Source organism: Canis aureus, chromosome 26, assembly GCF_053574225.1.
Source record: "Canis aureus isolate CA01 chromosome 26, VMU_Caureus_v.1.0, whole genome shotgun sequence".
Classification (NCBI taxonomy): domain Eukaryota; kingdom Metazoa; phylum Chordata; class Mammalia; order Carnivora; family Canidae; genus Canis; species Canis aureus.
The window spans coordinates 38,487,111-38,499,904 of NC_135636.1; the positions used below are offsets into that span (position 1 = coordinate 38,487,111).

At 37.8% G+C, this 12,794-nt stretch overlaps 1 protein-coding gene across 14 annotated transcripts in view; it reads right to left on the minus strand.

Annotated features, from left to right (window-relative positions):
- WFDC11 (WAP four-disulfide core domain 11) overlaps positions 1-12,794 on the minus strand; it is a 57,236-nt gene that overhangs the window by 31,767 nt on the left and 12,675 nt on the right. For 9 of the 14 annotated variants that reach the window (XR_013365393.1, XR_013365392.1, XM_077873357.1 and 6 more), the window contains 2 exons: positions 3,045-3,100; positions 182-263 (listed from right to left, as the gene is read on the minus strand). The gene's annotated coding sequence lies outside the window, so the exon portion shown is untranslated. The remainder of the gene's footprint in view (positions 1-181; positions 264-3,044; positions 3,101-12,794) is intronic. The other 5 variants (XM_077873364.1, XM_077873360.1, XM_077873363.1 and 2 more) reach the window with 1 other exon arrangement.

Below are 12,794 nucleotides of genomic sequence, written 5' to 3' on the forward strand. Positions count from 1 at the left end.
GAGCCGCCCGGGAGTCCTTTGGTTTCGCCATTTGAACAACGAAGACAAGAATCTCTTCCAAACAGGGGTAGTGTTGGCATGATCTGGAGGCATGATTTGGACAAGGAACTCATCCAACCAAGCCACAAACAAGTGTTTGCATGCTCCCACTTCTAGCCATAGGACTCTGACCTCCACCTACCTCTGAAGATGTTCAAGTTAGAAGCGCTGCTAATTATTTGGCTGATGGCTCTTCTTCCTGGTTTCTGGGAACCACAGAGTCTCTGCATGGGGCAAACGATGGGCAGAACAGATTTCAAAGAATCAGAATGTAATCATAGTTCTGGCTATGGCAGATCTGTGAGTTCTTTCCCAAGTCATAAATTGGGTACGTTCAGAACGTTATCACTGACTTCTTATTCAAGGAGTACTTCCTCTTTTCTCTTTGCAGCAGGTAATATAGACAGAAACAGAACACTGTGGATTGCTGGAGCCTCCCCTCCACCAACACACACATTTCTGGAAATCTGGGTGATTATGGAGGTGGGAAAGGATTTACGTATCTGTTTTTCTCTAGCATCTGTGTGAAGACTTTTATAAAGCCCCATCTGTCTTTGATATTAATTTCTCTTTTTTTTTAATTGGTGTTCAATTTACTAACCTACAGAATAACCCCCAGTGCCCGTCACCCATTCACTCCCACCCCCCGCCCTTCTCCCCTCTACCACCCCTAGTTCGTTTCCCAGAGTTAGCAGTCTTTACGTTCTGTCTCCCTTTCTGATATTTCCCACACATTTCTTCTCCCTTCCCTTATATTCCCTTTCACTATTATTTATATTCCCCAAATGAATGAGAACATATAATGTTTGTCCTTCTCCGACTGACTTACTTCACTCAGCATAATACCCTCCAGTTCCATCCACGTTGAAGCAAATGGTGGGTATTTGTCATTTCTAATAGCTGAGTAATATTCCATTGTATACATAAACCACATCTTCTTTATCCATTCATCTTTCGATGGACACCGAGGCTCCCTCCACAGTTTGGCTATTGTGGACATTGCTGCTAGAAACATCGGGGTGCAGGTGTCCCGGCGTTTCACTGCATCTGTATCTTTGGGGTAAATCCCCAACAGTGCAATTGCTGGGTCGTAGGGCAGGTATATTTTTAACTGTTTGAGGAACCTCCACACAGTTTTCCAGAGTGGCTGCACCAGTTCACATTCCCACCAACAGTGTAAGAGGGTTCCCTTTTCTCCGCATCCTCTCCAACATTTGTTGTTTCCTGTCTTGTTAATTTTCCCCATTCTCACTGGTGTGAGGTGGTATCTCATTGTGGCTTTGATTTGTATTTCCCTGATGGCAAGTGATGCAGAGCATTTTCTCCTATGCATGTAGGCCATGTCTATGTCTTCCTCTGTGAGATTTCTGTTCATGTCTTTTGCCCATTTCATGATTGGATTGTTTGTTTCTTTGGTGTTGAGTTTAATAAGTTCTTTATAGATCTTGGAAACTAGCCCTTTATCTGATATGTCATTTGCAAATATCTTCTCCCATTCTGTAGGTTGTCTTTGAGTTTTGTTGACTGTATCCTTTGCTGTGCAAAAGCTTCTTATCTTGATGAAGTCCCAATAGTTCATTTTTGCTTTTGTTTCTTTTGCCTTCGTGGATGTATCTTGCAAGAAGTTACTATGGCCGAGTTCAAAAAGGGTGTTGCCTGTGTTCTTCTCTAGGATTTTGATGGAATCTTGTCTCACATTTAGATCTTTCATCCATTTTGAGTTTATCTTTGTGTATGGTGAAAGAGAGTGGTCTAGTTTCATTCTTCTGCATGTGCATGTCCAATTTTCCCAGCACCATTTATTGAAGATATTAATTTCTCCATTGCTAGCATCAACTTACACTACCTTATCACCAATATCTTGTGTCTTTTGTACCGATAAGAAGAGAGAGGTCTACCAAGAGAGCTTGCAAAAGGCAACATAACATAGAGATTTAAAACACAGACTTAACCTGAATCCAAATCCTAGCTCCCATTTATTTTGAGGAAGTCACTAGCCCTCTCTGTGCCTCAATCTCCTCATTTGTTAAATGGGTATAACAGCACTTTCCTCATGAGGTTGTTGTGAGGGCTCTATTAGTGATTATCTGTAAAGCACTTAGAGCTAATGTCTGGCATACAGGTCGTGCTATGTTTGTTAAATAAATGAATGAAACACCCAGTGAAGTGTCAAGAATCATTCAGTTTAAGACCAAGTTCTGGGATGCCTGGTGGCCTAGCAGTTTAGTGCCTGACTTCTGCCCAGGGCGTGATCCTGGAGACCCGGGATCAAATCCCACACCGGGCTCCTTGCATGGAGCCTGTTTCTCTCTCTGCCTGTGTCTCTGCCTCTCTCTCTCAGTAGCTCTCATGAATAAATAAATAAAATCTTAAAAAAAAAAGACCAAATTCACTATGTGTTAGATGTTTAACATGTATTTTTTAAAGAACAAATTTTGTTTTTTTAACTTATTTTTATTATTTTAAAGATTTTATTTATATTTATTCATGAGAGACAGAGAGAGAGAGAAAGAGGCAGAGACACAGGCAGAAGGAGAAGCAGGCTCCCTGCAAGGAGGCTGATGTGGGACTTGATCCCGAATCCTGGGATCAGGCCCTGAGCTGAAGGCAGACACTCAACCACTGAGCCACCCAGGCATCCCTAAGTACAGGATTTAAAAGGAAGTGAGTCTAGAACCATATGCCACATGGTCAAGACCCCAGATTCTCTTGGGACTGCAAGCCATGATATTCCCTGGACCCATTTCTTATCACCAAGATTACTCTCTCCAGGTGTACTTACAATATTAGCAGAGGATCAGAGTGGGGAAAGGAATGCCAGGGGCCAAGCTGACTATGGATAGCACTGGGTAAGTCCTGGCTTAGAGTATTCTCAGAGTTGCTTGGCTATAATGCAAAGAATGGAGAACAAGAAAGAAGCAAAGCCTTATGGGTTGCCTGAACGTTCCCCCACCCCCTGCCCCCGGTAGGTTTGTTTCCTTGTCTTTCCCCACTTTACAACATACCCTTGGCCTTCACTTCTTCTTGAGGCCTCTCTTTACTTTATCCCATTTACTTCCTTCTGTAAAAAAATTAAAAAATAATTAAGTTTCTTTCCAGAATACCATCTGTTGCTTATGTACTACTAAAAAGGCAGCTCACGCTTAAAGTACATACCTTGTAAAAATTTTAAGTGACAGAAAAATTTAAAAACTACTGCTAATTTTGTCAGCCTGTGCCAACATATTTGTGTATATCCATGTACTATCTATATATAGATACAGAAGTAATTGATCAAAAAAGCTATAAGGCACATAGAAAATAAATGGAGAGATGACATAAATAAGTCCCTCCTTATCAGTAATTATTTTAAATATAAATGTTAGACTATCCAATCAAAAGTCAGGTTGATGGAATAAATAAAAACACATGATCCAATCATATGTTATCTACAAAAGACTCACTTTAAATGGTGCAGCCACTCTGGAAAACTGTGTGGAGGTTCCTCAAAGAGTTAAAAATAGATCTGCCTTACACCCAGCAATTGCACTGCTGGGGACTTACCCCAAAGATTCAGATGCAATGAAACGCCGGGACACCTGCACCCCGATGTTTCTAGCAGCAATGTCCACAATAGCCAAACTGTAGAAGGAGCCTTGGTGTCCATCGAAAGATGAATGGATAAAGAAGATGTGGTTTATGTATACAATGGAATATTACTCAGCCATTAGAAACGACATATACCCACCATTTGCTTCGACGTGGATGGAACTGGAGGGTATTATGCTGAGTGAAATCAGTCAATTGGAGAAGGACAAACATTATATGTTCTCATTCATTTGGGGAATATAAATAATAGTGAAAGGGAATATAAGGGAAGGGAGAAGAAATGTGTGGGAAATATCAGAAAGGGAGACAGAACATAAAGACTCCTAACTCTGGGAAACGAACTAGGGGTGGTGGAAGGGGAGGAGGGCAGGGGGTGGGGGTAAATGGGTGACGGGCACTGAGGGGGACACTTGACGGGATGAGCACTGGGTGTTATTCTGTATGTTGGCAAATTGAACACCAACAAAAAATAAATTTATTATTAAAAAAATAAAATAAAATTTTGAGAAACTTCCAAAAAAAAAAAAAAAGACTCACTTTAGATCCAAAGACACAAATAGATTGAAAGTAAAAGTATGGAAAAAGATATTTTATACAAATAGTAGCCAGAAGAGAGCAAGACTGCCTATGCTAATATCAGACAAAATAGACCTTAAATAAAGACGATAAGAGACAAAGACCATTGCATATTAATAAAAGTTCCAATACAGGAAGAATTGTATAATTACAATTATAATCACTCATGTAGCTAATGACAATCATCAAAATATATGAAGCCTCAACGTGGATGGAACTGGAAGGTATTATGCTGAGTGAAGTAAATCAATCGGAGAAGGACAAACATTGTATGTTCTCATTCATTTGGGGAATATAAATAATAGTGAAAGAGAATATAAGGGAAGGGAGAAGAAATGTGTGAGAAATATCAGAAAGGGAGACAGAACATAAAGACTGCTAACTCTGGGAAACGAACTAGGGGTGTTGGAAGGGGAGGAGGGTGGGGGGTGGGGGTAAATGGGTGACGGGCACTGAGGGGGACACTTGACGGGATGAGCACTGGGTGTTATTCTGTATGTTGGTAAATTGAACACCAATAAAAAATAAATTTATTATTAAAAATAAATAAATAAATAAATAAATAAATAAATAAATAATGAAGGAGCTCCTCTCAGGGTCAGAAAATTAAAAAAATATATATGAAGCCTAAAATATATATATATATATATATATATATATATATATATATATATATATGAAGCCTAAACTGACAGAATGAAAAAGTAGATAGTTCTACAATAATAATTGGAGACTTCAGGGGATCCGTGGGTTGCTCAGCGGTTTAGCACCTGGAGTGCTTCAGCCCAGGGCATGATCCTGGAGCCCTGGGATCAAATCCTACATCAGGCTCTCTGCATGGAGCCTGCTTCTCCCTCTGCCTGTGTCTCTGTCTCTCTGTCTCTCTCTCTCTCTCTTCCTCCCTCTCTCTCTCTCCCTCTGTGTGTTTCTCATGAATAAATAAATAAAATCTTTAATAATAATAATAATAATAAGACACTTCAATACTCCACTCTCCATAATAGACCCACTAGATAGAAGGTAAGTAAGGAAATAGAGGATTTAAACAATACAATAAAACAGCTAGACCTAACAAATATATACAGAATACTCAACACAACAACAATAGCACACACATTCCTGTCAAGTGCATATGGGACACTCTCCAAACGAGACAAATGTTAGACCACAAATCAAGTCTCAAGAGATTTCAAAAGATAAATATTATCCAACCACAATGAGTTGAAGGTAGAAATCAATAACAGAAGTAAAACTGTAAAATTCATGAATTTGTGGAAATTAATACACTCTTTAAAAACCAATAGATCAAAGAAGAAATCATAAGGAAAATTAGAAAATACTAGAGCTGAATGAAAACCAAAATGCAACATATCAAAATTGTACGTGACACAGCAAAAGGAATCCTAACAGAAAGTTATAGCTATAAATGCTTATATTTAAAAACAAGAGGTGTTGGCAAGGATGTAGAGAAAGGGGAACCCTCTTACACTGTTGGTGCAACCACTCTGGAAAACAGATTCCTCAAGAAGTTAAGAATAGAACTAGGCTATGATGCAGCAATGTGCTGCTAGGAAGTTACCCAAAGAATATAAAATTACTAATTCATAAAGGGGAAAGGAGAAAAAAATGAGTGGAAAATATCAGAAAGGGAGACAGAACATGAGAAACTCCTAACTCTGGGAAACGAACAAGGGGCGGTAGAAAGGGAGGTGGGCGGGGGGGTGGGGGTGACAGGGTGACGGGCATTGAGGCGGGCATTGATGGGATGAGCGCTGGGTGTTATTCTATATGTTGGCAAATTGAACAACAATAAAAAATAAATTTAAAAAAGTTATTAATTCAAAGGTATGCATGCCCCCCATTGTTTGTAGCAACATTGTCTAAAATAGCAAACTATGGGAAACAGCTGAAATGACCATCAATGGGTGAATAGATAAAGAAGAGGTGATATATTCATATATATATTGGAATATTCAAATATATATGTTGGAATATTGGAATATTTATTTATTTATTTGTGAATATTGGACTATTACTCAGCCATCAAAAAGAATGCAACTTTGCCATTTGCAATGACATGGATGGAGCTAGAGAGTATCATGCTAAGTGAAATAAGTCAGAGAAAGACAATATATACTTTCACTCATATATGGAATTTAGGAAACAAAATAGGAGTACCTGGCAAGCTCAGTCAATAGAGCATGCAACTCCTGATTTCACGTTTGTGAATTCAAGCCCCATGTTGTACATAGAGATTACTTTTAAAAAATAATATCGTTTTAAAAAGAAGGAAACAAAGCAAATGAACAAAGGGAAAACGAGAGAGAAAGAAATAGAAACCAAGAAACAGATTCTTAACTATAGAGAGCAAACTAATGGTTAGTGGAGGGAAGGTGGTCAGGGGAATGGGGTAAATAGGAAATGAGCATTAAGGAGGGCATTTGTCATAACGAGCACTGGATATTGTGTGTAAGTGATGAATCACTAAATTTTACACCTGAAACTAATATTACACTGTATGTCAACTAACTGGAATTTAAATTAAATTGTGGGGGGAAAAAGACAAGAAAGACTTCAATGAACAACTTAACTTTACAACTTGAACTAAAAAAAGAACAAACTAACCCAAAACTAGCAGAAAAAAAGGAAATAATAAAGATTAAGCACAGATCAACAAAATAAAAAAACAATGAAGAAAATCAACAAAACCAAATGTTGGTTCTTTGAAAAAAAATCAACAAAATTGACAAATATTTAGCTAGATAGACTAAGGGAGGAAAAGCAATTCTCATATTACTAACATCAGAAATGAAAGTAAAAACATTACTGCTGATTTTAAAGAAATAGAAATGATTATACGACTGTACTAGAAGCAACTGTATGCCAACAAATAGGATAACCTAAATGAAATAGATACATTCCTTGAAACACAAACCCCACCAAAACTAATCATGCAGTACAGAAATCTGGATATATTTATATAACTAATTTTTAAAATTGAATCAGTAATTTAAAATCTCAGCAAAAATCTCCATCAAAGAAAGTTCTGGATCTCAGCAAAATACTATCAAACTGAATTAAGCAGTATATTAAAGGATTATACATCATGATCAAGTTAAATTTATTTCTGAAATTCAAAGACAGTTTAATGTATGAAAGTCAATCAATATAATATATCACATGAACAGAATGAAGGGGAGGAAAACCACAAGATTATCTCAACTGATACAGAAAATGCATTCAACAAATTTCAACACCAATTCATAATAAAAGCAAACTAGGACTAGAAAGACACTCCCTCAACATAATAAAGGCCATATGTGAAAAAGCCACAGCAAATATCATATTCAGTGATGAAGGAATTAAAGCTTTTCCTCTAAGATCAAGAGGAAGAGAAGGATGCCTGCTTTTACCACTTCTATTCAACATAGTACTGGAAGTTCTAGCTAGAGCAATTAGGGAAGAAAAAGAAATAAAAGTCACCCAAACTGATAACGAAGAAGTCAATCTACCTCTGTATGCATATTATAGGATGTTATATATAGAAAATCCTAAAAATTCCACAAAAAAATCAGAGTTAATAATTGAATTCTGAAAAGTAGCAGATACAAAGTCAACACACAAAAATCAGTTGTGTTTCTATCACTGAACAACCTGAAAAAGCGATTATGAAAACAATTCCATTTACAATATCATCAAGAAGAATAAAACATTTAGGAATCAATTTAACCAAGGAGATGAAAGACTTGTACAATGAAAACTACAAAACATTGCTGAAAGAAATTGGAAGATATAAATAAATGAAAATATATCAATGTTTATAGATTGGAAGAATTAATATTAAATGTAAATACTACTCAAAGTGATCTGCAGTTTCTTTCTCTAGCACTTTATTTATTTATTCATGAGAGACACAGAGAGAGAAAGGCAGAGACATTGGCGGAGGAAGAAGCAGGCTCCATGCAGGGAGCCTAATGTGAGTGGGACTCGATCCCAGGACTCCAGGATCATGCCCTGAGCCAAAGACAGATGCTCAACCGCTGAGCCACCCAGGCGTCCCTGATCTGCAGTTTCAATGCAATCCCTATTAAAATTCTAATGATGTTTTTGCATAAATAGAAAACCTCATCCTGAAATATGTATAGTATCCCAAAGGGACTCCAAATAGCCAAAATAATCTTGAAAAAGAAGAATAAAGCCAGAGGACTTACAGTTCTTGCTTTCAAAACTTAATACAAAGCTTCAGTGAATAAAACTGTGATACTGGCATAAAGACAGACATATAAACCAATGGAATGGAATGGAAATCCCAGAAATAAACCTTTGAATGTATAGTCAAATGATTTTTTGACAAAGATACCAAGACCAGTCAATCGGAAAGGGCAGTGTTTTCAACACATGGTGCTGAGGAACTACATATCCATTTGCAAAAGAATGAAGTTGTACCCTCACCTAACACTAAACAAAAAACAAATCAGAATTGGATCAAAGACATAAATGTATGACCTAAAACTACAAAACCCTTAGAGGAAAATACAGGGGAAAACTTCATGACACAGGGAAGAGCTTCACGACTTTGGATTTAGCAATGATTTCTTGAGTAAGGCAGGAAAGGCACAGATAAAAGAAAAAGTAAGGGATCCCTGGGTGGCTCAGCGGTTTAGTGCCTGCCTTCGGCCCAGGGTGTGATCCTGGAGGCCAGGAATCGAATCCCATGTCAGGCTCTCTGCATGGAGCCTGCTTCTCCCTCTGCCTGTGTCTCTGCCACTCTGTCTTTCATGAATAAATAAATAAAAAACTTAAAAAAAAAAAAAAGAAAAAGTAGATAAACTGAAAATTTAAAACCTGTGCATCAAAAGACATCATTTCTAATGGCTGAGTAATATTCCATTGTATACATAAACCACATCTTCTTTATCCATTCATCTTTCAATGGACACCGAGGCTCCTTCCACAGTTTGGCTATTGTGGACATTGCTGCTATAAACATCGGGATGCAGATTACTCAGCCATTAGAAACGACAAATACCCCCCATTTGCTTCGACGTGGACAGAACTGGAGGGTATTATGCTGAATGAAATAAGTCAATCGGAGAAGGACAAACATTATATGATCTCATTCATTTGGGAAATATAAAAAAATAGTGAAAGGGAATAAAGGGGAAAGGAGAAAAAATGAATGGGAAATATCAGAAAGGGAGACAGAACATGAGAGACTCCTAACTCTGGGAAATGAATAGGGGTGGTGGAAGGGGAGGTGGGAGGGGAGTGGGGGTGACTGGGTGATGGGCACTGAGGGGGGCACTTGATGGGATGAACACTGGGTGTTATTCTATGTGTTGGCAAATTGAACACCGATAAAAAATAAGTTTATAAAAAAAAGACATTATCAACAGAGTAAAAAAGACAGAACTCTTAAAATTCAACACCAAAAGAACAAACAACTAGATTTTAAAATAGGCAAAGACTAAAATAGACATTTCTCCAGAGAAGATGTGCAAATGGCCAACAAGCACATGAAAAGATGTTCCACATTACTAATTATTATGGAAATGCAAATCAAAACTTCAGTGAGATACCATCTCATCCCATTAGGATGGCTACTATCAAAGCAAAATAAAAAAAAAAAGTATTAGCAAGTATGTGAAAAATTAGAACCTTGTACACTGTTGATGGAAATGGATGTACAATGGTGTAGCCTCTGTAGAAAACATTATGGCAGTACCACCAGCATTTTTCATAGAGTTGGAACAAACTATCCTAAAATTTGTATGGAACCAGAAAAGACCCCAAATAAAGCAAAGGAATGTTGAAAAAGAAAACTGAAGCTGGAGGCATCACAACTCCAGATGTCAAGCTGTATTACAAAGCTGTAATCATCAAGACAGTACTAGCACAAAACTGGTGCATAGAGTAATGGAACAGAATAAAAAACCCAGAAATTGACCCTCAACTCTATGGTCAACTAATCTTCCACAAAGCAGGAAAGAATATCTAATGGAAAAAAGTCTCTTCAACAAATGATGTTGGGAAAATTGAACAGCCACATGCAGAAGAATGAAACTGGATCACTTTCTTACACTACACACAAAAGTAGACTGAAATGGATGAAAGATCTAAATGTGAGACAGGAATCCAACAAAATCCTAGAGGAGAACACAGGCAACAACCTCTTTGAACTTGGCCACAGCAACTTCCTGCTAGACATGTCTCCAACGGCAAAGGAAACAAAAGCAAAAATGAACTTTTGGGACTTCATCAGGATAAAAAGCTTTTGCACAACAAAGGAGACAGTCTACAAAACTGAAAGGCAACCTATGGGATGGGTGAAACTATTTGCAAATGTTTTCTCAGATAAAGGGCTAGTATCCAAAATCTATAGGGAACTTGTCAAGCTCAACACCCAAAATCCAAAAAATCCAGCCAAGAAATGGGCAGAAGACATAAACAGACATTTCTCCAAAGAACACATACAAATGGCTAACAGACACATGAAAAAGTGCTCAGCATCACTTGGGATCAGAGAAATACAAATCAAAACCACAATGAGATACCACTTCACATCAGTCAGAATGGCTAAAATGAACAACTCAGGAAATAACAGATGTTGGTGAGGATACAGAGAAAGGGGAACCCTCTTACACTATTGGTGGGAATGCAAACTGGTGCAGCCACTCTGGAAAACAGTATGGAGGCTACTCAAAAAGTTAAAATAGAACTTCCTTAGGACCCAGCAATTGCACTAGTAGGTATTGATCCAAAGGATGTAAATGCAGTAATTCAAAGGGGCATATGCATCCCAATGTTTATAGCAGCAATGTCCGTGATAGCCAAACTCTGGAAAGAGCCCAGATGTCCATCAACACATGAATATACAAGATATGGTATATAAACCATATCTTGTTTATATATATATATATACCCTATCCTGTCTACACACACACACTGGAATACTAACCCATCAAAAATGAAACCTTGCCATTTGCAACAACCATGGAACTAGAGGGTATTATGCTCAGTGAAATAAATCAGTCAGAGAAAGACAAATACCATATGATTTCACTCCTGTGTGAGATTTAAGAAGCAAAACAGATGAACAGAGGAGAAGGGAAGGAAAAATAAAATAAGATAAAAACAGAGAGGGAGGCAAACCATAAGAGACTCTTAACTATAGGAAACAAACTGAGGGTTGCTGGAGGGGAGGGAGGTGGAGAGGATGAGGTAACTGGGTAGTGGGCATTAGGAGGACACTAGATAAGGAGCACTGGGTGTTATATGCAACTGAAGAATCACTCAATTCCACCCCTGAAACTAATAATACACTATATGCTAACTAAATTGAATTTAAATTTTAAAATAAATTTTTAAAAAGAGATACTCAGTACATTCTGCCCTCATATCTGGATGCAGAGCAGGACCTGGGAGAAGATGGAAAGAAATATCATCACAAAGACTCTGATCTCTTTCCCCATCTAACCATCCCCTTCCATCTCCTGTAGGGAAATAAAAGCTTAGGAGAAAACCTCCAACCCTTCTTCTGTGTAGCCTTCTCTGGGTCTGGTAGATCACTTTCTCCATATGAAATTCCATATCCAGTACCCTGAAACCTGTCCCATCTACCAGGCTCTCTTCATCAGATCCATTCATGATCTGGCCGCTTCCAAACCTCATTAATTCTATCTCCTGTTGCCAGAATCATTATCCGCAAGTACCATTTCTGTTTTACAGGCTCTTGATCCGAGACATGCAGTGTCTGTGGTTAAAATTTTAACCTAATATCCAGGTCTCCCGCATCTGCCCCATATTATTACTCTTTCCTACACTGGGCTTTTGTCTCAACTTCACTAGTCTTTTTATGAGTAGCATGGATTTTGAGAGAGGAAAGTGACCTAAAAGATCCTCTAATCCAATTCTGACCTATTGTACATTCTGGAATTGAAGGTCTGAAGTGTGAGGTGACTTGACAAATGCCCCATTGTATCTCAGAGTTTCCTTTTTGTCTTATACCTCTTATACATCAACATATATATATATATATATATATATATATATATATATATAACATATATATGTGTGTGTGTGTGTGTATGCATATATACATATATATAAAAGAATATTACTCAGCCATCAAAAAAAGAAATCTTGCCGTTTGCAATGATCTGGCTGGAACTAGAGGGTATTATGCTAGGTGAAATAAGCCAGTCAGAGAAAGACAAATAGCACATGATTTCACTCATATGTGTGATTTAAGAAAGAAGACATAGGAGAAGGGAAGGAAAAATAAAATAAGATGAAAATTGAGAGGGAGGTAAACCATAAGACACTGAACTCTAGGAAACAAACGGGGTTGCTGGAGGGGAGATGAGTGAGGAGAAGGGATAATTAGATGATGGGCATTAAGGAGGGCACTTGAAAAAAAAAAGGAGAGCATTTGATGTAATGAGCACTGGGTGTTATATGCAACTGATGAATCACTAAATTCTACCTCTGAAACTAATACAAACCCATACAGATCAACGAGGAAAGCAAATAAATCAATCCATAACCCATAGCCGCAGTATATTGAGGAAATAGAGAATGCTGCACGTTTC